Below are 27793 nucleotides of genomic sequence, written 5' to 3'. Positions count from 1 at the left end.
CTCACGATTCAGTAACTTACTTTTCATTAAGTCTTTGTATGCATAAAAGCACTTATTACCGCTAAGAATCCATGCTTGTATTTCTTTGCTGATGTTGTTGTTGTCTTACCATTGACGTTCTTTGTTTTATCTTCGATATAACCAAGAAATGGTCCGAATCGCAATTTGAGCCTCTATAGGTTCTAACATCCGTTACGGAGGTTGCCCACCCCTTAGATATTAAAATGTGATCAATTTGATTAAATTTATTAGTACCAGGTATCATCCAGGTTCCTTTATAAATATTTTTATGAGGGAAACATGTACGAACAACTCTTAGTTTGTTTGCCATTGCTAACTGTGCCACTCTTATACCGTTGTTTTTGGTAATATTATGTAAACTATGCTTACCAAAGGATTCTGCATATATTGGCTCTTTTCCCAGCTTCGCGTTCATATATAATTATATGAACTACTTATGTGTAATGCTTTTCACCTGCAATGTATAAAGTGCAAAATATACATGCAGAAGAGATTTAGTTTTATTCTGAGCAGTGCAGTTATCACTCCAGAAAATAACATCTTTTCCTAAGCAATGATGTTTGAAATATTTATATAAACATGTATAAATTTCTATTGCTTCTCTTGCCCACATCTTCATTCCAAAAGAAAAAGTGGCCCTGATGTATTAAAGCATCATAAATCGTAAAGTTGCATGCATTTAACTTTGATTTATAAAAAAAGCCAGATGTTTCTCCACAAAGAAGTTGAAACACACCCTCTAAATCGAAAAGGGCTACAATTTTATTGACTTTTAACCAATCATTAAATAAATTTATATAATAAAATAGAGTTCAATAAATTAATACAGTGGAATATCAACGGCTATTACAATAATTTACCTATGCTACAGATCATTGTTTCAGAACAAAATCCAGATTCTGTATGTTTACAAGAGACCAAGTTTAAACAAAATCAAAATATAAACTTAAGAAACTATTTGTGTCACAACCAAATAAGGCCCAACCAAAACATTGCAAGTGGTAGTGTATCAATTTTAATTAATAATTCATATGACTCGATAAGTATACCTCTAAATACTAACTTAGAGGCCATTGCTGTCACCGTCATTGGAAAAACTAATATAAACCTTTGAAATATATATCTACCTCCTGGAACAGTAATATCCAGAAACGAACTAGAGGATCTTTTCAAACAAATTCCTACTCCACGAATCATCTTGGGAGACCTAAACGCATATCATCAGATTTGGGGATCAGCATATAAAGACCAACGGGGTACTGTAATTGAAGAAATTTTAGATCATCTTAACTTGTCTCTCTTAAATGACGGAAGCCCGACTAGATTTAATATAAGAACTGGAGAAGCTACTCCACTTGATCTAACAATATGCGACAGCGATCTTTACCCACATTTATCTTGGTATCCGATGCAATACACATACAACAGTGACCATTACCCATTAATTATAGAAAACAACCAACATAACCGCATTTTTCTCCGAAATGGAAAATGGATAAAGCAGATTGGAAGCTTTTTGCCGAACAAATAGAATCGGATATAAACAAGTACTCGACAACAATAATTAATGTCGAAGAATCTCTAGACAACTTGACCAAAATAATTAATAAGGCAGCTGAAAACTCAATCGGTAAAACAGCTCCAACGAAACGTTCCACACCAGTTCCATGGTGGAACGAATCTTGTAAAAAGGTCATTAGAGAAAGTAAAATTGCCTTTAATAAATACAAAAAAAAATAAATCATTTTAAAACCAACTAGAATATAAGAGAACTCGAGCCATAACTAGAATTACAATAAAGACAGCTAAATGAATGATTGAATATGTTTTTAATTTAAAAATCAACTCACTTAATACTCAAGATAAGGTTATTACCAACGACAACGAAATCGCAGAAGAAATGGCTAACACTTATAAATATAGGTCTAGTAATACCCAGTATAACCAGAGTTTTATCACACTTAAGCAATATGAAGAACATAAACTAATTATTGATTTGGACGAAATAGATAAAAGTCCTAAAAAGTCACCGTTTTTAATGGAAGAGTACAATGAAGCCCTTACCTCGTTTAAAGATTCGGCAGCGGGACCTGATGATATTCCGGTAAAATTTATAAGAAATTTACCTTCAAAGGCTCATCAGTACTTACTAAAGTTATTTAATTTAATATGGATGCAACATAAATTTCCATCAAAATGGTCAGAATCTATTATTATACCAATTTTAAAACCAAACAATCCAAAAAATAATCCAAATTCATATAGACCAATATCTCTGACATGTGCGATGGGTAAAATAATGAAAAAAATTGTAAATAAAAGGCTTTTATGGACTCTTGAGAATTGAAACCTAATAATTCCAAATCAAAGTGGTTTTCATAGAAATCGGTCAACAATGGACAATATTTTAGCATTAGAAAATGACGTACTTGAAGCTTTTGCTGCCAATCAAAAATGCCTCGCAATATTTTTTGACATCAAGGAAGCATATGATACCACTTGGAAACACCTAATAGTTAAAAAACTACATAATTTAAATATCAAAGGACACTGCCTAGCTTTCATTAATTATTTCTTAACCAATCGATCATTCCACCTTAAAACCAATTCCACCATTCCACCAATAAATGGTATGCTATCACCAAAAACAAAACTAGTGAATGGTATTCCTCAAGGATCAGTTTTAAGCCCTACATTTTTTTTAGTAGCAATAAATGATGTCCTAGCCAATATGAACTCACTACTAAAAGGTCTCTTATATGCAGACGACCTTGTTATCTATGCGAGAAGCCAAAATATGGAAAACATCACGAGTATGCTACAAACGTTTTTACATCAACTAGAGGAATGGTCGCAAAATTGTGGATTTCAATTTTCTACAGAAAACACACAATTTATATTATTCACAAAGAAGAGCTACCCTAATCACTCTCCCCTCTTACTATTTAACAAGCCTCTAGTTCGAAAAAATAATGAAAAATTTCTAGGAATGACATTCGACCAACATCTAAATTGGAAAGAACATATTAAAAAATTGGCAATCGAATGTCAAGCAACACTTAATATCCTTAAATCACTATCTAAAAAAGACTGGGGGGCAAATAGACAAACTATGCTCTCTCTCTGTACAGAACTCTAATCAGATCTAAATTAGACTATGGCGCGATAGCATATTCATCGGCTACTGAGTCTTCCCTTAAAATTTTAGATTCAATACACAATACTACACTTCGCATTGTCTTGGGAGCTTACAAAACCACACCAATAGAAAGCCTGTATTGTGAAGCAGCTGAACCATCACTATATCACAGAAGAACGTACTTAAAGTTAACCTATGTAATTAAATCAAATGCAAATCCTAACAACCACACCTTCAAATATAATCACCTTAACCGATTATCAACATGTTTCTCCAATAAACCACGTCTACATAAACCTTTCTACCACCGAATCAAAATGGATCTCTCATCTCTGAACACCACCTTACCTCCTTGCTTTCCCGTTAGTTTTGAACCTGCTGCACCATGGACTTTGGGAGTACCTAAAATAATAACTACCCTAACATCATTGGACAAACACACCACTAACCATAGTATAATACATCAAAATCTGCAAAACTTATTATCAAAGTATACAAATTTCTCTCAAATTTATACAGGTGCTTCAAAAACAACAGATGGCGTGGGAGCAGCAGTTATATCCTCTAATATGTGTCAAAAATATAAGTTGCCAATACACTATAGTACTCTTAATGCAGAATTATATGCCATATACGAGGCACTCAAATATATTATATCCTCACCAAATCAGAAATATATAATTTTGACTGATTCACTAAACTCACTACGATCTATAGGAAGAATATACCCAGAGAATCATATTCTTGAAAAAATAAAACAAAATCTGATAGAGATAGAAAATTGTAATAAGGAGGTAATCTTTATTTGGATCCCATTACATAATGGTATTAGAGGTAATGAAGAAGCAGATAAGTGTGTGCGTGAAGCCTTCAATTCAGCTGACTCTATTATGGTGAAATACGTGATAGCTAGTGAGGTTTCAAGTGTTATCAAATCGCGGATCCTAAGTGAGTGGCAAAACCGGTGGGAATTTTCAGTGTCCAATTTTCGGAATATTAAACCGGACATTAAACCATGGAGATGTTTCCCCAATAAAAGAAGGGATCAAGTGACAATAACTCGTCTTAGATTAGGTCATACCAGTGCCACGCACAAGTTCTTAATTACTAAAGAATCCGAACCAAAATGTGAGCAGTGTAACGTTAAACTCTCGGTGAAACATGTTGTTGTAGATTGCCCATTTTTCTCCACAGCAAGAATTAATCATGGTATCTCAATAAACTTAGAGAAAGCACTTGGTGCAAATTGTTCATTCACAAATATGTTAAACTACTTAAAAGCTACTAATTTTGTTAATATATAATACATATATTTAATATTGTAAATCTGATTCTCGCTAATAACCTTCGGGTTGATGCAAATTTGTAAATAAAAAAAAATACTAGTCTCTTGGACCGGTTCAGCTATACATATCCTGAAAATCTACGCGACTACTGGTAGGTTAAAAATATATACACATTGGGGTAAATTACTATTACGACAATGTCTTGTTTTTTGCCACTATTAATGAAAAAATATTACAGTCTAACAATAAAACCTTTTTTTAAAAAAGTTAATTCTGGCGCATAAAATGTAACTTAAAAACTCAAGATATTCAGCAACTTAATTTTGGTTACTCAGAAATACCAACCGTTCCATTAAAACAATTCTAGTAATTCCGGTTGTTTCTTTACGCTCCGACAATCTTTTTAATGAGAATCGCTCCCTTTTCCATTTACTTAACACAGATTTACACGAAATTTTTAATCTTAAATTTAACCTGAACGAATTAATACTAGAATTTATATTCCTTTTTAGCGTAAACCTGGTGAAATATAACATTAACACCTTGGATCTTTCATCTTTTAATGGGTATTAATTTTTGACGCTTTGTAAGCACAGGCATTGTCGGTAAAAAATAAAAAAAAATAACAGAGGCGTTTCAAAGAGGTTCTAAGGTATGCAATGTATTATAAAAGGAAACCACAAATTATAAAATCAATATACTCTAGATCATCACCATCCTAGCTCAAAAACTCTTTTTGGGTCTTGCCTGTTCAAATATTCTTCCCAGTCTGATCTGTTTCGTGCTGTTTTTCTCCATTTTTTTTAATTTTTGAGGTTGTTTATTATTTTCTATTTGGTCGATGTAACTCAGCGTTGGCTTTCCTCTTGTTCATTTTCCTGTTAGCACTTATTTTCTTATGTTGTTTGGTATTTTACCTTCTTTTGTTCTTTCCACATGTCTCATATAACGCTGCCGTCCTCTTTTAGTAAATGTTACGATATAGAAATCTTGGAAAATTTAGTTCAAAGTTATATCTTCTTTGGCAGATTCTATTTTCCCTTATGCATTTTAATATGTATCACAATATGTTTCTTTTAAAGGAGGCTAATAACATTTTCTTACTCTCAGAGTGTGTCCAGGTTTCTGAACTATATGTAAGTATCGGTCTTATTGTAGGTAGCTTCCTAAACAAATTTAAATAAAAATGCCACGAACCAAATCAGGAAGATGATTATTTAATTATAACCCTGATAGTGGAAACTTCCCATTTTAATTAATTGAAACAATAAGTAGTAGAAAGTTTAATATTTATGAAGTTTTGGTAAAAAGTACGCTGTTATGCAGATGTGAAACGCAGCAATCAGCAGGTAGAAACCGAAGAAAGATAGTAGCCACGTAAATGGATTTAATATGGCGAACACTTGTAACTAGGCGCATCACTTTTATCCCGTCAACGTACCACACTCACACACTCTCAGATGTAGCAGAGTATTAGCCGAGGAACAGCTCCAGTGATCCTAGGGTGTTGACTAAAGGCCAACCGCTTCAGCCTGAGTGTTGATCTAGTGACAGTTCCTCACTGGTTTTAGAGTGTTTATATGGGACAGACCTATTCCATGGTTTAGTGTTGATGAGTCACTTTCCTCTCCTTGCTGGACCGAGTGTTGATCGATTCGTCTACCTCTAATCCGTCCTTTCTTTTCTTCGCCGAGTGTGTATTAACACATCGTAATTGTCGTTTCAATTTTATGACAATGATTATATTTTACTTTTCGCAGGTATTAAACACTGAAGTCGAGGTCATCGAACTGTGCGTCGATACCGTTGCCGTGGGATTGACAGTTAAATTTTGTACATATCATCTCGAATGTAATTTTATTTTGTTATTTATTTGGTCTAAATATGTTTTTATTTTATTTAAACCTACTGAATTTTCTGTGTAAAACAGCACACACTACGGATTTTAAGCATCGAAAGCAGCTCATGTGGTACGTACAGTCGGAAAAATGAAAGATTACCTATGAAGGATCATATCAATCACTTATTTTGTATTTGCTGTCTTTTTCTATAACTAACAAATGTTTGTTATAGAAAAAGACAGCAAATACAAAACAAGTGATTGATATGTTCGTTTATGGGTAATCTTTCATTTTTCCGACTGTATATGTACGGCAAATGGAAAACAATAGACTCCCGAAATAAATTCTCGCGTGGACATCTACAAGAACACATCACAGATAAAGACTATAGAGCTATAGGTGTGTTTTCCGCTTTACTAACGGTCGAAATCGCGATCAATCTTTGAATACCATAATATTATGTCTGATGCTCTATGAACGCAAATGAGTTAATAGTTTATTTGCTCGTGTATGCAGCATTGCTAGCAGCGCTTATCAGTGAAATATTTATAATTTTAAAATAAATTATCTTGCAAAATCAGTTCAGATTTTATTATTTCTACTGTTCGTGATTTTTATTTTAATATAATTTTGGTAAATTTGGTAAATGGAAAACATTTTGTGACACTGAAATGGGAATAAAAGTTCACACAACCAGTTTCCAGGAAATTTCAGCCCAACCTACATGAAATAACAGAACTCAAGTCACCACCTGTTCTACCTCCTGATGATCTTATTATTGTCAACATTCTACCATATTCTATTGTTGAAGGAGAAGCTTTTTATCGACAAAATTTTGGAGATCCTAATGTCACTTCTAAATACAGAAAAAAAAACGAAACAGTTTTAGTGGAAAATTACGGAAAGTACGGAATTGTGTTTTATGTCATTCAATATATTTTTGAAAAATATTAAACACCTATTTTTTGGATTTTCCTTTAACAGTGTTTTTCTCGAGCTATTAGGCAATTTCATAATTTTCCCCTAACAACATCGAGATTATCAGAATAAATCGTATTTTTTAGATTGTACACTTCCCGTCATATAAAACTGGTACACTTTTTTTCCCAATGTAAACCTGTGTTCAGACTGGACACAATGGTCCGTGAATCAATTCGTTGTTGCCATCACAGATAACGAGATTGCACAAAATCTAAAGATATAAAAAATAACGTTCAAAAATGTACAAAGTTTTTAGATAGGTATTATTTTTATCATTAACAACAAAAAACCGTATCTAACAAATTTAATAACCAGAGATAGGGTTGAGCTAATATCCAAAATGTTTGAAGGATCTTTAAACCTAGGGTATTGGCACAGGGAACATTGGAATGCATATACTGTAATTTTATACTTTAATTACCTACCGAACACGAGTTGTATTTTGTGTAAATAAGTTTAGTAACAGGCAAACTACCAAAATTAAATTATTATTTATTAATAATTGATGGATTCGACCGTTACTTGATGGAAATTCATTTTATGTAACAATAAAACACTGAAAACTTTGTTTTCAAAACTTCCACAAATTTTTATTTTAAATTATTATTACTACAGCTGTTTCGGCTGATTGCCTTTCTCAAGTGATCTGTTTTTGGCATGGGTTTACACTTTATAGTCTCTAATGAAATAAGTTGAGGAGGGGAGAACTGTTTGTCTCAAGCTGGTCATTCAGAATTATATCTGTGTTTTTTAATTTGTTGATTTCCATAGATTCTAACAAAGATAGCTTAAGGCCTTTATTTTGAATGTGTAGAATTTTAAATTCGTCATCCAAAGAATGATTATGATCTAGAAGGTGAAGTGCGTATGTTTATTAAAATTTCTACCTGTTTGACCAATGTAAGTTTTTGGGCAGTCGCCACATTTAAGTTTGTACACACCACTGTGTAAGTGTTTTTTATGTTGGCTCTTATTGTTTTTAATATATTTGCCTAGGTTATTATTTGTTCTGAAAGCTGGTGTTATTCCTTTCTTTTTTATGTGTTTGGCTATTTTTGTTGATATTTTGCCTGTATATGTAATCGAGTAGAAGGTACTGGGTTTTTTCTCTGGTGGTGGAAATACTAAGTTCAGGGCTTTCTTGTGTAGTTTTTGATTCAACATTTTATTAATTGTTTGTTCGTTGTATCCATTGTATACTGCTATTTGTTTAATGATATTTAATTCTGTCTCAAAATTGTATTTTGACATAGGAATTGCTGTTAATCTATGTAACATACTATGATAGGCTGCCAGTTTATGTTGTGTGGGATGGGATGATGAATTGTGAATAGTCGTGTCAGTATGGGTAGGTTTATGAAATATGGAGAAGTCATGTTTGTTTTTAAGTCTGGTAATTTTTAAATCTAAAAAATTTATGGATTGATTTTGTTCTGTTTCTATTGTAAATTTAATATGACTATGAAGAGAATTAATATAAGATAGAAATTGGTCGAGTTGCCTGTTAGTTCCTGTGAAACATACCAGTACGTCGTCTACGTATCTTCACCAATATAAAAACTGTTTGAATATGGGATGTTTTGAAATCTTTGTCTCTAGATGATCCATAAAAATATCTGATAGCAATGGGCTTAGAGGATTGCCCATTATAAGTCCTGCACTGTTATTTGTATATAATTCATTATTAAATTCAAAGTAGTCCTGGTTTATGCAAACTTCAATTACAAGAACAATAAATGTGAAAAACTAATATTATACTTTATCCTACGTATTATAAACTATAAAATATCCGGGACGAAAAAACGCTTTTCAAAACGTGACAGTTACAATCCAATATCTCACTGCAATATTTTATTATAATAATTTAAAGTTATGTCTAGATTGATTATCTATCATTATTTTTGAATTGAAATATTTTCATAAATCATAATAAAACACAAATCAATGTGTGGGTTCTTAATTGAGATTATGGAAAATTACAATAGTAATACGAGAATTTTTTGACTGGCTGATAGAGCATGTTCGATAATGTTTTAGTTTTAGTTTATACTCAAAACTGGCGGTCTGTCGCACAGCCCTGCTTTTAGCTGGTTTCATATAATATTTTCGTTGAACTGGCAACAGTGCCCTAAAAATTAGAATGACACATTTGACAAGACCAACGTACACAACTTAAAAAACACGGTTTTTGGTTATAAGAGTTGTACCAGTTTTTTATGACGCGAACGGTACCATCACCTAATAACGATTCGACAAATTGTCCTAAATAAAGTTATTTATTTTTAATGGAAAATCCAAATCTGTAAAACAAAAGGGGGTTTCAATTTAAGATTTTGAAGTTGACTCTCACCCCATCCCCAGGGGGTGAGTGTGTGGGGTCATGTTTGGTTTCTTTCGATAGATTCTTAAAAAGTATGAAAACCTGTTTTTCATTTTTTCGATCCAATGTAAATTTCGCGAAATCTTTGAACGCTTCGGAATGCTTTGAACGCGCCCCGCTTCTTTTGGCACATCCGGTATAATATATATTGATATGATATGGGAGAAATAAAAATGTTTAAAGAAAATAATTTATAAGTTATATACTAGATAATATTAGATATAACAAGTATTTGGTTATTTTAAGAAGTTATATACTAGAGAATTTAATAAAAATTATTTATGTGAGGGCATTTTTAAGAAATTAGCATATAATAATTGTAAAAAGTTGTATTTTAATGTTGTAAATATATTTAAGTGAGCCATGTGACTAGGCAACCAACTATACATGTGAATATACATACTCTCCAAGTGACATTTTAAATAATTAGGAATATAAAGTGGGGTTATAATAATAATGTTAGTTTAAAATATTTAATTTATATATATATTTACTGATTTAAGTGTATATTCTGATTTGAAAAGCCTAAATGTCAACAAAATTATTAATAGAAAAGTATGGAATTCTCTAGATCACCGGAGATGGCCTTGTTTGCGAAATGGTTTGTTCCAGAAAATTCAGGCATGTATTTAATAGAACAAATGGAACATGATTTCTTACCAGATGGTTCTGGAACATCCAAAAAGATATAAATACCCGGTGATTTGGATTCAGAAAGTCAGTCAGAAAGTTTAGTAAGAAAGTCCATTCAGTTAGTCAATCAGTTATGAGTTTTTTAGTATGAAAATTAGTTAGAGGCAGTCAATCAGTTACAATATAGTTAGTTAAAGCAATATTAAGAAACAGTATAAAGAAAATAATATTGAAGATTAAAAATTATGTTATGTATAAATGATGATAATGGAAGAATTATTAATTGAATATTAAATTTAAATGATATTTTGGTGATTGGATATTGATATATTGAAAAGAAGAATAAAAATAAATGCTGTTTACTGATTTGCTTGGTGGTTTATAAATGCTGGTGAAGAAAAATATCTTAAATTGGTGGAAGCTGACAATTGGAAAAAGTAATTTCACAAAAACAAGGATAACCGAAGCTGCGAAGAAGACATTGAGTGGTGATTATAATCTATACAGTGGAAAACAGTTCATTTAGGCATTCAGTGACAGAAAGGTACAAAAATTTGTTAACATAATTTAGTTAGTGTCATAACAATTTCAAATTTGAAAATAGTTTGTTTAAATTTTACATTGTCTATAGAATTTAATTAGTTTCATAAGAATTTCAATTTAAAGATAGTTTATTTTAAATTTACATTGGCTAGGTTAGATATATATATATGTGTTTCATAATAGATATAATAAAGATAATTTAAAAAAGTACTTACAAACTAATTCTTTGAGAACCGCGATAAAAACCCTATATTATTAAAATTACTCATTGCTCATCATTCAAACAAACAATACATCATAACAATATATATATATATATATATATATATATATATATATATATATATATATATATATATATATATATATATATATATATATATAGTAACAGTATCTTTTGTCTGATACTATTATAAGTCTTTGTCCAAAATAACAGATTTTTGTTTTTCTTTTGGATTTATTTTTATTCAGTAATTTTTTGTGATTGATTTATATTTTAAGGGCAATATTTTTTTCTTATGGACTTATGGATTTTTTAAAAAAATAAATGGAATGCTTATATTTTATTGCTGTTGGTCTGGTATATTCCGTATGAAATTACTTTTTTGTTCAAATTAACTTCGTAACATTTTCATTTATTTCCCTTATCATCGTAAGCATACACTCATACATATTTTTCAAGCACAAAATCGATGTTCTCGTTAGCGTTAATGTGAAAATTCAATTATAAAAATCTCTACGGGATCTAAAAAGGCAAAGGCAAATTTTCCACTGTTATCTTCAAACCCGCTTATACATGTGCCATAAATTAGTCCTATCACGGGACTTTAATACTTTTTTGTGTTTTAAACAAGTTTAAAGTTTATAGCAAAGCTGCAACGGAAAAAAACTTGATTAATTTTTCAGCGCTACGACGAAGAGGAGTGGAACAAAATGTGTGTACTGGATTTTGTGGATGAATTTTTTGCGTGTGGAAACAGCTTCCACTTATTTCTCACTAATGACCATAGTTCGTCGCTCATTCCCTAACGTATTGTTATTACCCTTTAGAAAGAGAACTTATATCGTAGTAAGTTTTTGCCTTTTATGTTTTTACCCATCGGACATTTATCCCGGTGCATCATTTGTCTTAACTTCAAGTACAGTTTTTGCACCACTTTCTGAAAAGAATCTGAGAAAAACTGTAAGTGGATGTATATATCTTCTGACACTTTTGTTTTTATGTTGTTAGTATTAAGATGAGATATTTCAAAATAAATAAAACTCAAGGACTTAAAAAATATGTATCCACAATTAGAAAAGAAAAGATTATCCACCGATACATATAAGTGACATAGAAATCCGACCGCCCATTATAAATTACTAAATTTTGAAAATATTTTGTACAGGGTAGAAAAATAAATAAACAATTAAAATTTTAATGCGCTTGAAACAACCTTCATGGGTAAATTAATTAATAATATATTATTAATGTTAAATTGTAGATAAATTTGGGGATCTTGGGGATCAAGACAAAATATTTATTTCAGCCTATTTGAAGAAGTTGATGTGGTACTGGCAAAAACGCTGCACGCTAAAAACGCTGATTCAAGAGCCGTTTTCTTTGTATAACACCAGAGGTACCTTCTGCTTATGGCTAACCCAAAAACTCTTCTTCATGACGCCTCTTTCTTACCAATACTACCTTCAAAGACTCTGCTCTACTTACAGTATGCTACCCAAACTACCTACTCACAACTTACATTGCTCACCACCTCAAAAGCTTTTGCAACAAAAAACGAGGTTATAAGGTTCAAACGTAACCTAACACGTGTAATGTGAGGTCATGCGTTATCCTGCTGAAAAATTGGATGTTGACTCGTCTAAAGGTAGGGTATGAAACGATGTTCCAGAACTTCTTCTTACCAAATTTATTATTGCCAATTTGTTGTAATAAAATCATTCCTGTTTCGAGGCATAATCCTGTTTCTATGACCTGTATGGTTTTAAAGTCTATCAGTAGGATGCTAACCTGGCTGAAGACCCCCTACTCCTTTATAGGGGCTTGAAACCGGCAAAAGTTCTTTCAAGCTACTCGATTTACGAAACAAAACTGTAAGCGGAATAAGTCTGATTGACCTAAAGAAAGCGTTTGAGAGACTAAGACTTAAAGATGTAATCCATCTTCTGTATAATAGAGAAGTTCCCCTAAATATCATAAAAACTATTAAAAACATCTACCAAAACAAAAAAATGGAAGTCAGAATGGATGGAAAACTTACAGAACCTATAGAAATAGGCAAGGGGATTTATTGAGCCCAATGCTCTTCAATTTGATCATGGATGAAATCATCAAAAACGTTAACAAAAAAAGAGGATACAGAATGGGAAACAAAGAAATAAAAATACTGTTACGCAGATTAGTTTTAATAGTTGTTTGTTCAGATCTGGTCCTCCGTACTTCTAGGAGTTCGTTCGGTATTCTGTCCTCTCCTGGTGATTTTCTATTTTTTAATTTCCTTAATGCTTTCTTTACCTCTTCCTCCTCAATATTTACTTCTTCGTTTGTAGTCACCTCTGGTGTTGGTGGTTCATTATCGTCACCTTTAGCAAATATGGATCGAAAGTAGTCTACCCATATTTCCTCCTGAATGTGTTTCGTTTTTATTCTGATCATTCTCCATATTTCTTTTTATGTTCCGTAGAAGTCGTGTTTCATCTGTTTTGAGAAGCTCTGCCAGTGTTCCCTTTTTATTTGTCTAACTAGAAAGCCTAAGAAGAAGGCGGCCTAAAGAGGCTTTCTTCTTTTCTTCACATTTTGTATTTACTTCCTCTCTAAACCATGATGTTTTCTTTTTTGATATGTTAGTGTTCGTTACTTTCTTCTCTCCAAGTGATTCGGTTGCTGCATTAATTATGTTCCATGTGCTTAAAAAGGAAGGTCTTTGATCAATGTTTACTCCTAGTTCCTATGTATATTTCCAGGTCAATGTTGAATATATCCCTCAGAGTGAGAGTTTCAAATCAAATAGGTAGTTAGGAGAAAAACTGATGTTACGGATGCAATTAAAAAAATTAAAATGCTGATATGGAACTGTGCAGAATATCTTGTTAGAGTCAGAGATGGAAGATGGACCAAGAAAATTTTATAATAAAGACCTAACACTATGCGTATCGTAATCGAAGACATCCTCCATAAGGTGGTCGAAGATATCAAGCGCATCCAGTACAACTGGATTCAAAGTAATTAAGATCAAATGCAAAAGAATTACTTATAGTTAAATGCGAGTTTTTCTCAAATATATGGATTATATTTCTATTCGGTATAATACGGACTGTAAAGTTGCCGGTAGGGAATCACGTATACAAGTGGTACTATAATAGTCTGCGTCTAACAAACAAAGTATCCGAAATAAAAAAAAATGCAAAAACCTACGTTCTAATTCCGTATGGGGAGGCATGCGGTGAGATTATCGTTTAAAGTTTAAGACACGCGTAGCGTATTTGTTTAGTGCAAGCTTGATGGGTGGATCGTGATGCTGGCGAAGCTGTTTACCGTAGTTTTATTAAAAAACAATGTTGTTAGTCTGCTTTAGCCATGCAGAGAGCTGAAGCTGACAGAATATATAAACGTTTGTCGCTTGAAATAATTTTAGAAAGGGATTATTAGAAAAGGGAAATTTAATCTATATAATCACAATAATGTCATGAAAGAAAAGTTTCATATATAAAACGTAAAATTAGTTTTGTCTAGCGGCTTAAAAGCAACTAACTATATAAATGCAAAGAAAATATTAAAAATCCCAATTAGCGTTGTATGATTCGATTGCGATGTCAGTAACTTTTCTTTGTCAGCCGTATTTGGTAACTAAAAATAAGTTCACTTAACGTAACTTTAAAATGATTACACGTATTGACTAAGGTAATTATTTTAATAGACTGTATATACAAAAGAGTTCAACCCCAATTTTAAAGTTCACAATATAAAAAAATAATTCATTAAAGGAAATTATGAAAAAGAAGTGGAATTTGATTGGACATATGTTAATGAAATCTGTACATGCAATTAAAAAAGGATGACTTACATTTAAGGGCATATTAAAAACAGTAAATGTGGAGAGTAGCTATAGAGGAATAGTCTATAAGAAAATAAAAATCTTGGATGGGTATAAAATCGATGGAGAGCATCGAAAGGGTTTAAGAGTATTTATGAGTATGCTAGGCGGGTAGCGGGTAGATACTCCTTTGGATAGTCCTATCAGGTAAAATGAATCAAACCCTGCTCTCCGCAGTTTCCAGGTATTTTCTGACCCAGGAAACTAGTACCTGCTTAGGGTCCCTTGTCCAGGGTCACCGATGAAGTCCATAATGGCAGCCACGGCGGAGAACAATACTTTCGGTACGGTGTGGATGGAAGTGGCAATCCTTTGACTCTATAAAATCACTCATCAACCCATCTAGCCAGCGTAGTGTTTTAAGGCTAAAAAACAGGAATATGGAGGTATCTAAAACAAAAGGAATGGGTCCCCAGGTGGGTAGACCATACAGTAATGGCAAATCTAACTCCTTTGGAAAAAAGGACAGCTTCACGGAATCTGGGGGAAGCAAGAAATTGCTAAAAACCACACGATTGATGATCGCAACTCTAAATAAAAGGTCCCTAAGCAAGATGAAAAAGTCTACGAACTCGAAGAAGACATCAAGGACTTAAAATGGGACATAATTGGTCTAACAGAGGTAAAAAGAAAAGAGGAAGAGTGCATAACACTAGAGTCCAGTAACAACCTTTATTACAAAGGGCGAGAAGAACCAAGCCTTAATGGCGTAGGATTTCTAATTTCCAAGAAATATATACATAAAGTAGAGCAATTCGTAGGAATGTCTGAAAGAATTGCAATGATTAGGCTAAATGTAAACGAGAACATCTCCCTGAGAATTATTCAAGTATACGCTCCAACCGTAGCAAATCCCGATGAAGAGATAGACGAATTTTATGAGAAAATTGCAGAAACTAGCGCGGATTATCACAGCACGTATACGATGATAATAGGAGACTTCAACGCTAAGATCGGACAACGACTTGAAAAAACCGAAAACTATATAGGACAATTTGGCTCTGGAGTTAGAAATGAGAGAAGAGAAACCTTGGTTAACTTCCTACAAGCCCACAAATACTATGCAATGAACACATTCTATAAGAAAAAACCTCAAAGAAAGTGGACGTGGCTATCTCCAGACGGAAAACTCGGAACGAAATAGATTACATACTGTGTAACAAAACAGATATGATACAGGACGTAACAGTAATAAATACGGCGTCAGTAAGTAGCGATCACCGAATAGTTAGAGCTAAATTAGAGATAAAACATAATAATAATAGTCTCCCGTTTTATACCGCTGTCGCGGCTTTGTAAGTATAGCAGGGTAGTCTGCTATATCTAGGGCCTAAGGTATACAAGGAAGGTAACATGGCCAGTGCTACGCTTCAACCGTCTATTATTACCCCTGGTTTTACCCAAGGTACTCATTTTTATTCAGACTGAGTCGACCTGGGGCCTATAGACATTTTTAAAATGTCTAGATGTTCTTGCCGGCGTTGGGATTCGAACCCCGGACCACCAGCTTGCGAGGCAAGCATCCTACCGCTTGCGCTACGCAGGCCCCATAATTAAAATAAAAATAAATTTATAAAAACTTAGAATATATATACAGATAAACTAAAATCTCATACAGAACAATAAAAAGGCAAGTTAAAACCCGCAAAAGTATTAAATCTAGATAAACTTAGCTAAAGTGAAATCAATGAAGTCATAACAAAAAAACTATTAAATACAAGTTCAGAAGTGGCAACCGCTAACAGAAAACGAAAATCCAAAATAAGTGTAGAATCACAAAACATACTGAAACAAAGAAAAGATCTTCTGAGACAAAACAAAAGAAAGACTACAGAATTTAAGGAACTTAATCGAATAATAAGAAAACAGATAAAAGGGGACAATAAAAAACATCAAGAAGACCGTATTGAACAAGTCAAAGAGAAAAACCGAAGTCTTAAATGCACCAAACCGAAACTAGGAAAGAAAAACATAATAACCATTGAAAAAGAACAAGGACAACTAGAAAAAAGTAAATCTGATATAGCAAACTCAATTATAAAGTTCTACGCCGATCTGTGTCGTTCCAGAAATGATCCCCCTAACTCCCCAAAGCAGAACTTGAAAAGACAGATAACAAATGTCAACTCAGAAGTGATGCCCGAAATAAGCCACGAAGAAATGTCAAGAGCAGTAAAAGAAGTAAAAAGGAATGCTCCTGGAAGCGATGAAATCCTAGCAGAAATGCTGTAGGAAGGCGGAGAAAAAGCCATCATATATCTAAAAATACTATTTAATAAATGTCTATTCGAAGGCAACATACCCGAACAATGGAATACTGCTAAAACAATACTAATACACAAAAAGGGAGATACCACAGACCTGAAAAATTATCGACCAATTTCACTTATTTCACAACTTTAAAAAAACTTTACAAAGATTATTACAAACAGGTTAACAATTAAATTTGACGGATATCAACCAGTCGAACAAGCCGGATTTAGAAAAGGGTACAGCACCTGTGACCATTTATATACTTTGAAAATCCTAATAGAAAAGACTAAAGAATACAATCTTCCATTATGTCTGGCTTTTATAGATTATGAAAAAGCTTTTGGTAGCATAAAACTGTGGGCAATAGAAGAAGCATTAGTCAACAACCGGATCGACTCCAGGTACAGAATATTAATACATAATATTTACGAACAAGCTGAAATGAGTAACGATAAGACTACCAAAGAGAATTGAAGTACTATTATAAAAATAATACCTCAATCAACCATGGGAGCTTATCGTCTATGCCTTGCTTAGCTCAGTATCTCAAGTGTGAGTTCGTCTTGTCTTAAAATAGTGATTGAACCTGTCTTAGCTGATAGCAAATAAGACAAATTTTAACTAAACATATTTATTAAAAAGAATAAAAAACAAACAATATTCCACCCTGCCAAAGCTTAACAATAATTATTGATACTTATGATTTCAATGGGTGACGTTGTGTAATGGAATCGAAACAAGACCAGTAAACCCTAGAAGATATCTTTAAGTCAATAGACTGGGAAAATAAGGGTATCCCCATTAACGGAAGATACTTGAACCATCTTAGATACGCAGAAGATGTAGTACTAATAGGCGACACGTGGAATGCACTGAATACGATGATTGAGGAGCAACAAATGAATTTCAGAAAAACTAAACTAATGTCAAACAAAGATGACAACCCTATGATAAACATTAAAGGGACAGAGATGGAACACGTAGATGAATATACATATCTGGATCAAAATGTCAAGGTAATCAAAGAAAATCAGACTACCGAAATAAGCAGATGTGTAAAAATGGGATGGGCAGCATTCAGAAGACTCTCATACGTACTTAAAAATAAAAATATACCTCAAAGACTGCAAACCAAAGTGTTTAATTTCTGTATCCTACCTGTACTTCCATATGGAGCTCAACCCTGGATATTCATTAAACTAAACATGGAGAAGATCAGATAAACTCAGAGAGCAATGGAACGACAGATGCTGGGTATCTAACTTAAAGACTTAAAGAAAGTAGAAAATGCTGTCGAACAGGCAGCTAAACTGAAATGGAAATGGGCTAGACATAACGAACGTCTTAAGGATGGCCGGTGGAATTAAGAAATCGGGAATTGGCGACCATATGAAGCCAAAAGACCACGAGAAAGACCGCAATGGCGCTGTAGCGACGATATTAAAAGAACTTTAAGACCAATGTGGAAACGTCTTACAAACAACAGAGATGAATAGCGAGAATTAGGAGAGGCCTATATTCGGCAATCCGAATAGAGAGAAGGGCTTCTCCTATTACTTATTTTTTTTTAGTATGCTTCAGTTAGAGTTAAATAAACTAAGTCAAGTAAGGTAAATCAAATAATTCTTGTATTAGTGTTGATTTTTATATGTACCACAGCAAATTATACTTCCTAGTTCTAATTTAGTACAAAAAATTTTATTTTTTATATTATCTAGGGGTCCATGTTTAATTTCACTTCAAGATATCAAGAATCCATTTTTTATTATCGCTAATAAATGTACTTATCATTTTCAGGTTCATTTTATTTATTCGTTTTAGTTTGCTGTTACTTGAAGTGTGGTTTACTCACGATTAAGTTAAATTTATTGGCAGAACTTCTAACTTGGCATAGTTTACTAAAGAAATAAAATAACAAAACTCCATAAAGCCTCTATTTGTAGTTGCGACAAGAAATTTATAACACAAGTTTATTACCATTGTCTTGAGGGAAATAAAATATATACCTACTTGCTACAATTGTTTGACGTATGCAGTTAATTTACAACACTATTCTTGTTAAAGAAATTTAAACTATTTCTTGAGCAGAGAAAAATTATTCTCCATTGTTGTAAAGGTATAAACGGGATGCCACAAAAAGACTGGTCGTATAAATTATACCACGATTTTTATGGATGAAAATAAGTCGATTTGGACTAACTTACGTATAAGCAAAAGTACACCCAAAAAAAGTTATGGGGTATTAAAGTTACAAAACAAAACCCATTTTTTTTAATTCTTGCTTTGAAAATTCGGTGTGAAAATTTATATTATGTATTATAATGTTTTTTTGTTATTATGTAATATAATAACAAAAATATTTTTTTCGATTTTTCTAGATGTTTAGGAGAAATGTCCAAACTTCTCTCCCTGTCCCCACTTTTTTATCGTTTAGTATTTGTTAGTAAAATAGTTAATTTACTATTTACATCGTAAATGAATGTAATAATTAATACTAAAAATTTTAAAATTCATTAGCAGTTTCTAAAATTTGGTTCTCTAATGTTTCTGCACTTTAGTTATGAATACGGAACATTGTAACGAAATATTTTGCCTACCACACAATGTATTAATATAGGGGGTTGAAAATTGGGGACCGAAATTATTGAGGCAGAGATAGTGCAAGAAAATTAAATTGAAACTTATGCGAACGGCGCTCAGTGTTTATTTGGAAAGCTGGAGTCATGGATAAGTGAATGAAACAGGAGGATTAGATTGAGACAACTACAAAAATAAAATACAAGGGTATTTACGTGAATCTCCTAGACAAATGGAACAACAAAACAACAAGAAGGACCTCTAGCTATTTAAAATGGGACGCCGCTTCGAGGAAACTTTCTGCTGGAGAAAAGAAAAGGTTCTTCCGTCCTAAAAAACAAAAAAGGAATAAATTATTACAAATAAAAAAATAACTTGTTAAGTGAAAGCATGTATACAGGTTAACCTATATTTTAAAATTAAAATTAAAATTATATTTTCCATGGTTCTTTTTCGACACTTCCAAATTCAGAGTAGATTATCCGTCATCCTCCCTTGCAGATTATTAAATTCTTCTTTTACTTTTCTACACAACTCCCTCAGGGTTTGGCTTCGGTTCTCTGGGGACCTCAGCCTTCTTTAGTCTTTCCGTTTATCACAATTTTCTCAAAAACACCTTAATTTTCATTCTCTTTACTCAAATTTAACAGAGCCACCTACAACAATTTCATTTTACTATTATGGTTAATATAGACCAATAGTTCATTCAACTTACCAACTTTTAACTTAATCTTTTATTTTTCCTATGTACCTAGTGTTGCTTTATAACAGATAGGGCCTTTTCTCAAGTTATAAGTTGAGTACTTCACGATCAATATATTACAAAAAACCACTTCCAACCATCAAATTTTGTCCATTTCATATATTTGTCAACACACAAAATACAACTACATCACTCAGTCTGTTAACACTGAATCAGATATTTATATTCATGAACTTGTAACTCAAGAAGTTTTACATTTACCAGGTACCAAATGTTGTTTTTTGACATACAGTGCCTTATATAATTGAGTTATAAGTCAAATTTTACATGAACTTTATATTACAATAGTTTTAATTTATTCACGCAATAACATTCTCACATATTAAATATATTAATTCCTATTCTAACATTCTATATCCTAACATTCTCACATATTAAATATATTAATTCCTATACTTTTTCAAGAACCCAACTTTCCACCTGTGTCTAGTTTCCATTTTCCAGGTACCAAATGTTATTGAAACATAAAGGGCCTTATATTAGAATCTTTTTCACCACACCACTTGACACTTGTATAGTTGGTTGCCTAACTATAATCACATAATTTTCTCACCACAATTTCATCTCACATACATAATTTAAAACAACAACATTGATGGTTGATACTGTTATAATTTTTTATTTTTATTTCAACTTTCACAATTTTAAATAACGTTGGCTTCTGTCTTAAATAGACACATACAGTTACACTGACTGCTCTGTTACAACTTCCGTCATAACCTGTCAAGATTGTCATTTCAATCAGTTGCTTTCATAAAGTCCAAGTTAAGTTGCAACTTAATGTAGAGTCATATGTCGCCATGTTACCAATCCAAAGGTAACTTTACCATCTTAATTTTAAACAAGACATAATGTAAACTAAATTTCATTTAGTAATTTTTAAAGGGTTTTTACCCACATATTTAGTGGCTACATTCATGGATTAACCTGTATTAACCACATTTTACATTAACCTTAGTCAAAATTTAAATTATTTCATGTCTTCACTTCATTTCTTTTTAATTAAGTGGTTAAATACTTTTTTAGGACACTGATGATGGAATACTTATTCCGAAAACGTTTTGTCTATTTAACATAGCTCGACTGGGTTTTTATATACCTTTTTATAAAGAATTTTATTAAAAATTTTTTAATATATGGTATACAGCCAACTACAGGAACTTAGTTTCCTTGTGGATTTTAAAACACTTTACTTATAAAATGATTATTAAATTATTATTACGTCAGCTAAAAAGTAAAAAAGCTCTCTTACTGATAGTGAAAAACATCGGTTTAATATCAAAACTAAATAAGTTTAAAATATTATTTTTGTTTTCGATACTAGTTTTCAACACTATCATTGGCAGTATGCGTCTTTTTGTAAAAAACAAAAGCGTCTTCTGTTAAACTGAAAACAAATGAACTAAATAAGGAACAAAATACACATCCACACTTGTACTGCACATAAAAAATTAAAGCTGATGAGACTAAAGGCTTTATTTTATTACCACAACTAATTCAAAAGAACTTTGCGTATGATTAATTAAAAAAACATGCTCCTCTAAAACAACCCAAGGGAACGGTAAAATTGATGATTGCATCAAAAAACTTTTGTATTTTTAACGAAGTCTATTTGGTTATCCGCTCAAAAGCAGTTCTGCATTTCTGGTAGAAATTAGTGTAGTTTTTCAATGACACTCAAAGGCAATTCTATACGGAGGTTGGATTTTTCCTCGGTTTAGTTAGTTCAAGTTTAATGATGGGATTTGTAGCTATATCCGAGAGCTTTATTATAGGTTACACTCATAAAATTTATATTTTATTGTCTGTCCTCTAAAAACGTGTAACTAGATAATAGTATTTGTTTTTTTTTTCGCGTACAATAAAAAATATAAATTATTTTTATGTTAAAAAATATATATGTTACTGTGAAAGTCCGAAATTGTCATGTGTCGACATGTTCCCGTGAATTTCGATACACACCAAATACCTTTGTGAAAGACCGAACATTTATAAATTTTGTTACATTTTCGGAGTATCATCGGTGTCTGTCGAAAAACGCAAATGAGTTTCGGCGAGTGTCAGAAATAAGCGGTTGTAACTGGTTTTTGACGGTTTATGGGTGGCGGTTTTATATCTTGTTGCCTCCGGTCAGTCTTAGGCAAGGTTTAGAAGCGCGTGCTAAGTTGATTTTATATTAGGCATTACATTATTTGTGATCAGTGGCTACTGCAGTAAATCGTGACCAGTTTTTTTTTTTCAAAAATTACATTTACATGCGCTAACTGAAAGTAAACGAGAAGACAGTTGTTTCTATTTTTCTCATAAAAGATACTCTAAAGTAGTGTTGGAAGTAAATTCTGCTAAAATAAGTGCATTATACCTTTGGACTAAAGGCGTTTAAAACGTTTTGATATAGGTTAATGATACTGATGCCTATTTTGAGCACAAGAACATACATAAGGTAACCTGGACCTCTCTTGATCCAAACGTAATAATCTGCAGTTTTAGAGGCGCAAACAGAGACTCAGATCATTGCCAAGTGATCTCAACATTAAGGGTTGAATTTCAAACACCAAGAAAGAAAATAAAATGGAATTGAATACAAAAAAATGGAATGTGCAAAAGCTGAGAGATGCGACAATTGCATAACGGTACTAGGAAAACATCACCAATAGGCTAAGGAATCAAAATGTAAATGAAGAAGGCCAGACAGATATAGACCCCTACTGGACCAGAATAAAGGAAGACACTGAAGTAGCAGCGAAAGATGAAATAGGAACAGAAAGTTGTGGCTGTTAAAATCATTGGTTTGACGATAAATGCAAGAATGCAACAAAAAAAAAATGAAGTCTACAGAAAGATGCTTACTAGACGAACTAGAACAACTGCGGAGAATTACCAGACAAAGAGAAGAAAAGAGGATACACAAAAAAAATATAATTTCCTAAATGAGGAACTTAAATATAGAGAAAACATCAACAGAGAAAAAGAATTCAGAGCATTTTATAAGAAAGTTAACATCAACAGAAAAGAATTCAAGGCAGAAAAAAGGAGGCTGAAACAAATTTTGGAAACAACACTGGAATATGACATTGATATTTATTACATATTTATAGACTACAAAGTAGCCTACCACTCTGTGCATAAAAGAGAAATGTTTAAAGTAATGAAAGAGCTAGGAATACCCAAGCAGGTGGTAAATTTAACAAAACTAACTATTGAAAAAGTTGAATGTAGAGTACGAATTTAACTCTAGATGTCAGGTTGACTTAATAGACTTGTAATCACATAGAAACGGCGATTACAAATTTATAATGGCATGCCAAGACCACTTAACCAAGTTTGCTCAGCTACGACCATTGAGAGTTGGGGGGAAGGAGCTTGTCACCCTCTTAAATTGTTTTTAACATTTGGGGCTCCCGTTATATTATATTCGGATAATGGTAATATGTTCAGTAATCAAGTTATATCTGAACTATGCACTATGTCGAAGATGTTAAAATAGTGCACGGAAAGCTTCGTCACAGTCAAATCCAAGTATCGGTATAAAGGGCCAATTAGGACATACAGAATATATTAACTGCGCTAATGCAAGATAATGATTCAAATAAATAGTCAGAAGGTTTGAAGTTTATTCAATTTGCCATATATGACACCATTATTGGCGCTAAACCAAAAAGGGCCTAATGTTGTAATCTCTCCTTTACAGTAAAATTGAAAATATGGAAACTGAGGAACAGCTAGAGGCCTACTTAAATACTTTTCCAGAACAGATCCGCAAATTAGCAGGCCTATATCTAAAGCACTGACTATTTCGCAGAGTAGCACCTCTACATCTCAAAAAATAGTCGTTCCGTAGCCCAGCACTTCTTCATCCTAAGTACTAACTGAACACCACATGCAAATTTCTTCAAAACGAGCAGCTGCAAAAGATAATCATTTACTTCTAGCCACAAAAATGTTGCGAACCTCAGAAAAAGTTCTCTATGGTCCAAATAGGTGATAATGTGAGCATTAAAGTGCCTGGTATTGACCGTGGTCGCACAGATCCACGAAATGTGTTAGCGGTTAATATTAAAATAGAGGATTTAGACTATTATAAATTAGCAAACAAAAATGGTATCTTCAAGCAGCTTTTCACACGTAATTAGTTTGCAATGTGACAAGAAAAATTACTTTCCATGGATGAGGTTACAACTGATGAAATCAGTTTGCTAGAGAAGCAGCTTGTGCTAACTCGAAAACTTAAGAACGAGGCTTATACGTTTTAACTGCAAAAGAAAGTGTTTCACGGCTAAAAGTAGTTGCAAAGGCAAGAGGCTTTTGTACAATTCAAAATGTGATGGTAGTTTCAGTTGTTGCAATAAATACGATTACACATAATACATTTCCTTTGTTTTTATTATTTTTTCATTTTATTTGTCAAAATATAAAAAATGTTTCCAAAAATAGTTACCAATCGACATTTGCGCTGTTTGTTTTAAAAACAATTCCCAAATATGTAGAAAACATACTCAACTAATTTTTTATTTTTACTTGATAAAAAATATGTGTTTTTAACATACAACAAAAATATATGACGAATGTCGACATTCACCGGTAAATTTTAGAAAATATGATTATATTTAACCAATAATTCGAACATACTCCAAAGCAACTTGGTAAATATCGACATTCACTGGTGTATCTCGACCTTCACTGGATTTTGAGATTTCACAGTAACATATACATTTCTTATAATATTATAAGTTGCCTTTTAAAAGAGAAATGTATAGTTTTATTTCATTGATAAATTTTTTTTTTTAATTTTTTGCATTTATATAGTCTCTTGAAATCGACTCATGTGTGTAGTTAAAAAATATCTGATTGAGCGAAACTAACAAAACATTAATGATAACAGACCAATAGACTGAAATGTAACGAAGTGCGTATATCTGTGATGAAGAAATCACAATAGACAATAAAGAATATTATTCAAAAAGAAAATTTTTTTAAAATTAGTAAAGCACGTCCAACTTTATAAAAATCAAAAGATGTCTTTATAGCAGAAACTTGTATGTATATAATAGATTGCTCGATAAATTTTGCTTTTCGATAAAAGAGGGCGTTACTACTACGAATGTTAAAAGTGTATAAGGACTCTTAAACTAAGGTTTGTACAAATTCAAGTGAAACAACAGAAAGATGATTTGCTGAATTTAAACGAGGTCGTACAAGTCTTGAAGACAATCCACGTCAAGGACATCTAAAATCAGCAATAATACCAGAAATCGTAGAAAAATAAAGGAATACGTAATGAAAAATTATCTAGTAACTGAAAGAGATTTAGTACAAGCCTAGGTATCTAATTGCGTCATTTTAGAAATATTAGCTAGAAAGCTGTGTTTACAATGGGTGCCACATTCGCTAACAATGGAACAAAAACCGACCATAAGTACTTACTGAGTTGAGGTAAATAGTGTGATTAGACTACTTACAAAAAATAGTTCCACCCCAATGTATAAGCTCACAAATAAAACAATATTCATCATGAAGGCCATCAACTTGTACCTTTTTACCGAGGTGCTTCTTCTTCTTCAGTGCCTTATCCGGTTCGGATGTTGGCGATCATCAAGGCTATCATGGTTTTGTTGACTGCTCTGCGAAACAGCTCCGCTGAGGTCATCCCAAACAATTGTCGGAGATTTTTCAACCACGAGATACGACGGCGTCCCGGTCCTCTTCTGCCAAATACTTTACCCTGCATAACGAGTTGAAGAATTCGATATTTTTCTTCGTTCCGCATCACGTGGCCGAGGTACTCAAGCTTACGTTGTTTAATTAAATTAAGCACTTCCTTTTCTTTTGTTATGCGCTGTAGGACCTCAACGTTGGTGACATGGTCCACATAAGATATTTTTAATATTCTTCTGTATATCCACATCTCGAAGGCTTCGATTCGTTTTTTAGTGGCTTGCGTCAGTGTCCAGGCTTCAACTCCATATAGTAACACTGGAAGAACGTAGCTCCTCACTATCCGCATCTTGGTTCCCAAACTAAGATCACTGCAGCACAGCAAGGATCTCAACTTAATAAATGTAGACCGTGCCATTTCAATTCTGGATCTAATCTCTTGAGCGTAGTCCCATTGTACGTTGAGGGTAGTTCCGAGGTAAGTGAATCTGTCGACTCTCTGGATCTCTTCGCTACCTGCCATTAGTGCCCCGGGATCTAAAGGTGCTTACATACATATAATTCGCAGTATAAAATTATTGTCACAATACTTAGCAATTGTTGTAGTTTTTACCGGTAAATAACCTTGTAATTAATAAAATTAGATACGCGGATGATACGGTTTTAATGGCGGAGACAGTAGAAGACCTGCAAGCCATTTTAAACAAGGTAGTCACAGCTAGTGAAGAGAAAGGGTTAACAATAAACGTCAAGAAGACGAAATTCATGATTATTTCAAAAAAACAAAGATTGAATGCAAACCTGTACATTCACAATAACGAAATCGAACGAGTGCAAAATATAAATATTTTGGGAACAAGCGTTAATAACAACAATTACATCACAGAAGAAAAAACTAGAATTGGAAAGGCTCGAGCTGCTTTTGTTAATATGAAGGACATTCTGGGAAGTCATGGCATTAATTTAAACCTGAAAATGAGATTGGTTAGATGCTACATCTTCTTGATACTGCTGTACGGAGTAGAGACCTGGACTTTAAACATGAGCAATACCGATAAACTAGAGACCTTCGAAATGTGGATATACAGAAGAATTTTGAAAATACCTTGGACAGACAAAATAACAAATAGTGTAGTTCTTCGAAGAATGAACAAAGAACGGGATTTGTTGAGCACTCAAGAGAAGAAAGTTGGAATATCTTTTTCATGTGATAAGAGGGAAAAAGTAGCGATTGCTCCAGTTAATTATCCAAGGAAAGATTCAGGGCAAACGAAGCTTGGGGAAACGACGTATATCTTGGCTGCGCAATTTAAGAGACTGGTTCCAGTGCACATCTAACCAATTATTCAGAGCAACATCTTCAAAGATACGAATATCAATGATGATTGCCAAACTCCGTAGCGGAGAGAGCACTTGAAGAAGAACCTCGTAATTAAATTAAATTATAAATATTTATTGCAATTGTATAGGTAAAATTAGAAAATTACATTTAATGTGAGATTACAAATTAAGGGGTTTAAGTTGTGATTGATCATATTGGCCACTATAGATAAACAATCATTGATTTACAATCTTTGTTTATTTATTTTAAGAATTTTTTGTATATTTCATAACCGCTGTTACATAA

General features: G+C 32.7%; 1 protein-coding gene across 1 annotated transcript in view; it reads left to right on the top strand.

The window, feature by feature from the left end:
• Positions 1-27793, top strand: part of LOC140436192 (uncharacterized) — an 821182-nt gene that overhangs the window by 462405 nt on the left and 330984 nt on the right.

The sequence above is a fragment of the Diabrotica undecimpunctata genome, chromosome 3, assembly GCF_040954645.1.
Source record: "Diabrotica undecimpunctata isolate CICGRU chromosome 3, icDiaUnde3, whole genome shotgun sequence".
NCBI classification, from domain to species: Eukaryota; Metazoa; Arthropoda; class Insecta; order Coleoptera; family Chrysomelidae; genus Diabrotica; species Diabrotica undecimpunctata.
The sequence above is the reverse complement of the archived record's forward strand: the minus strand, read 5'-3'. Positions and strand labels throughout refer to the sequence as shown.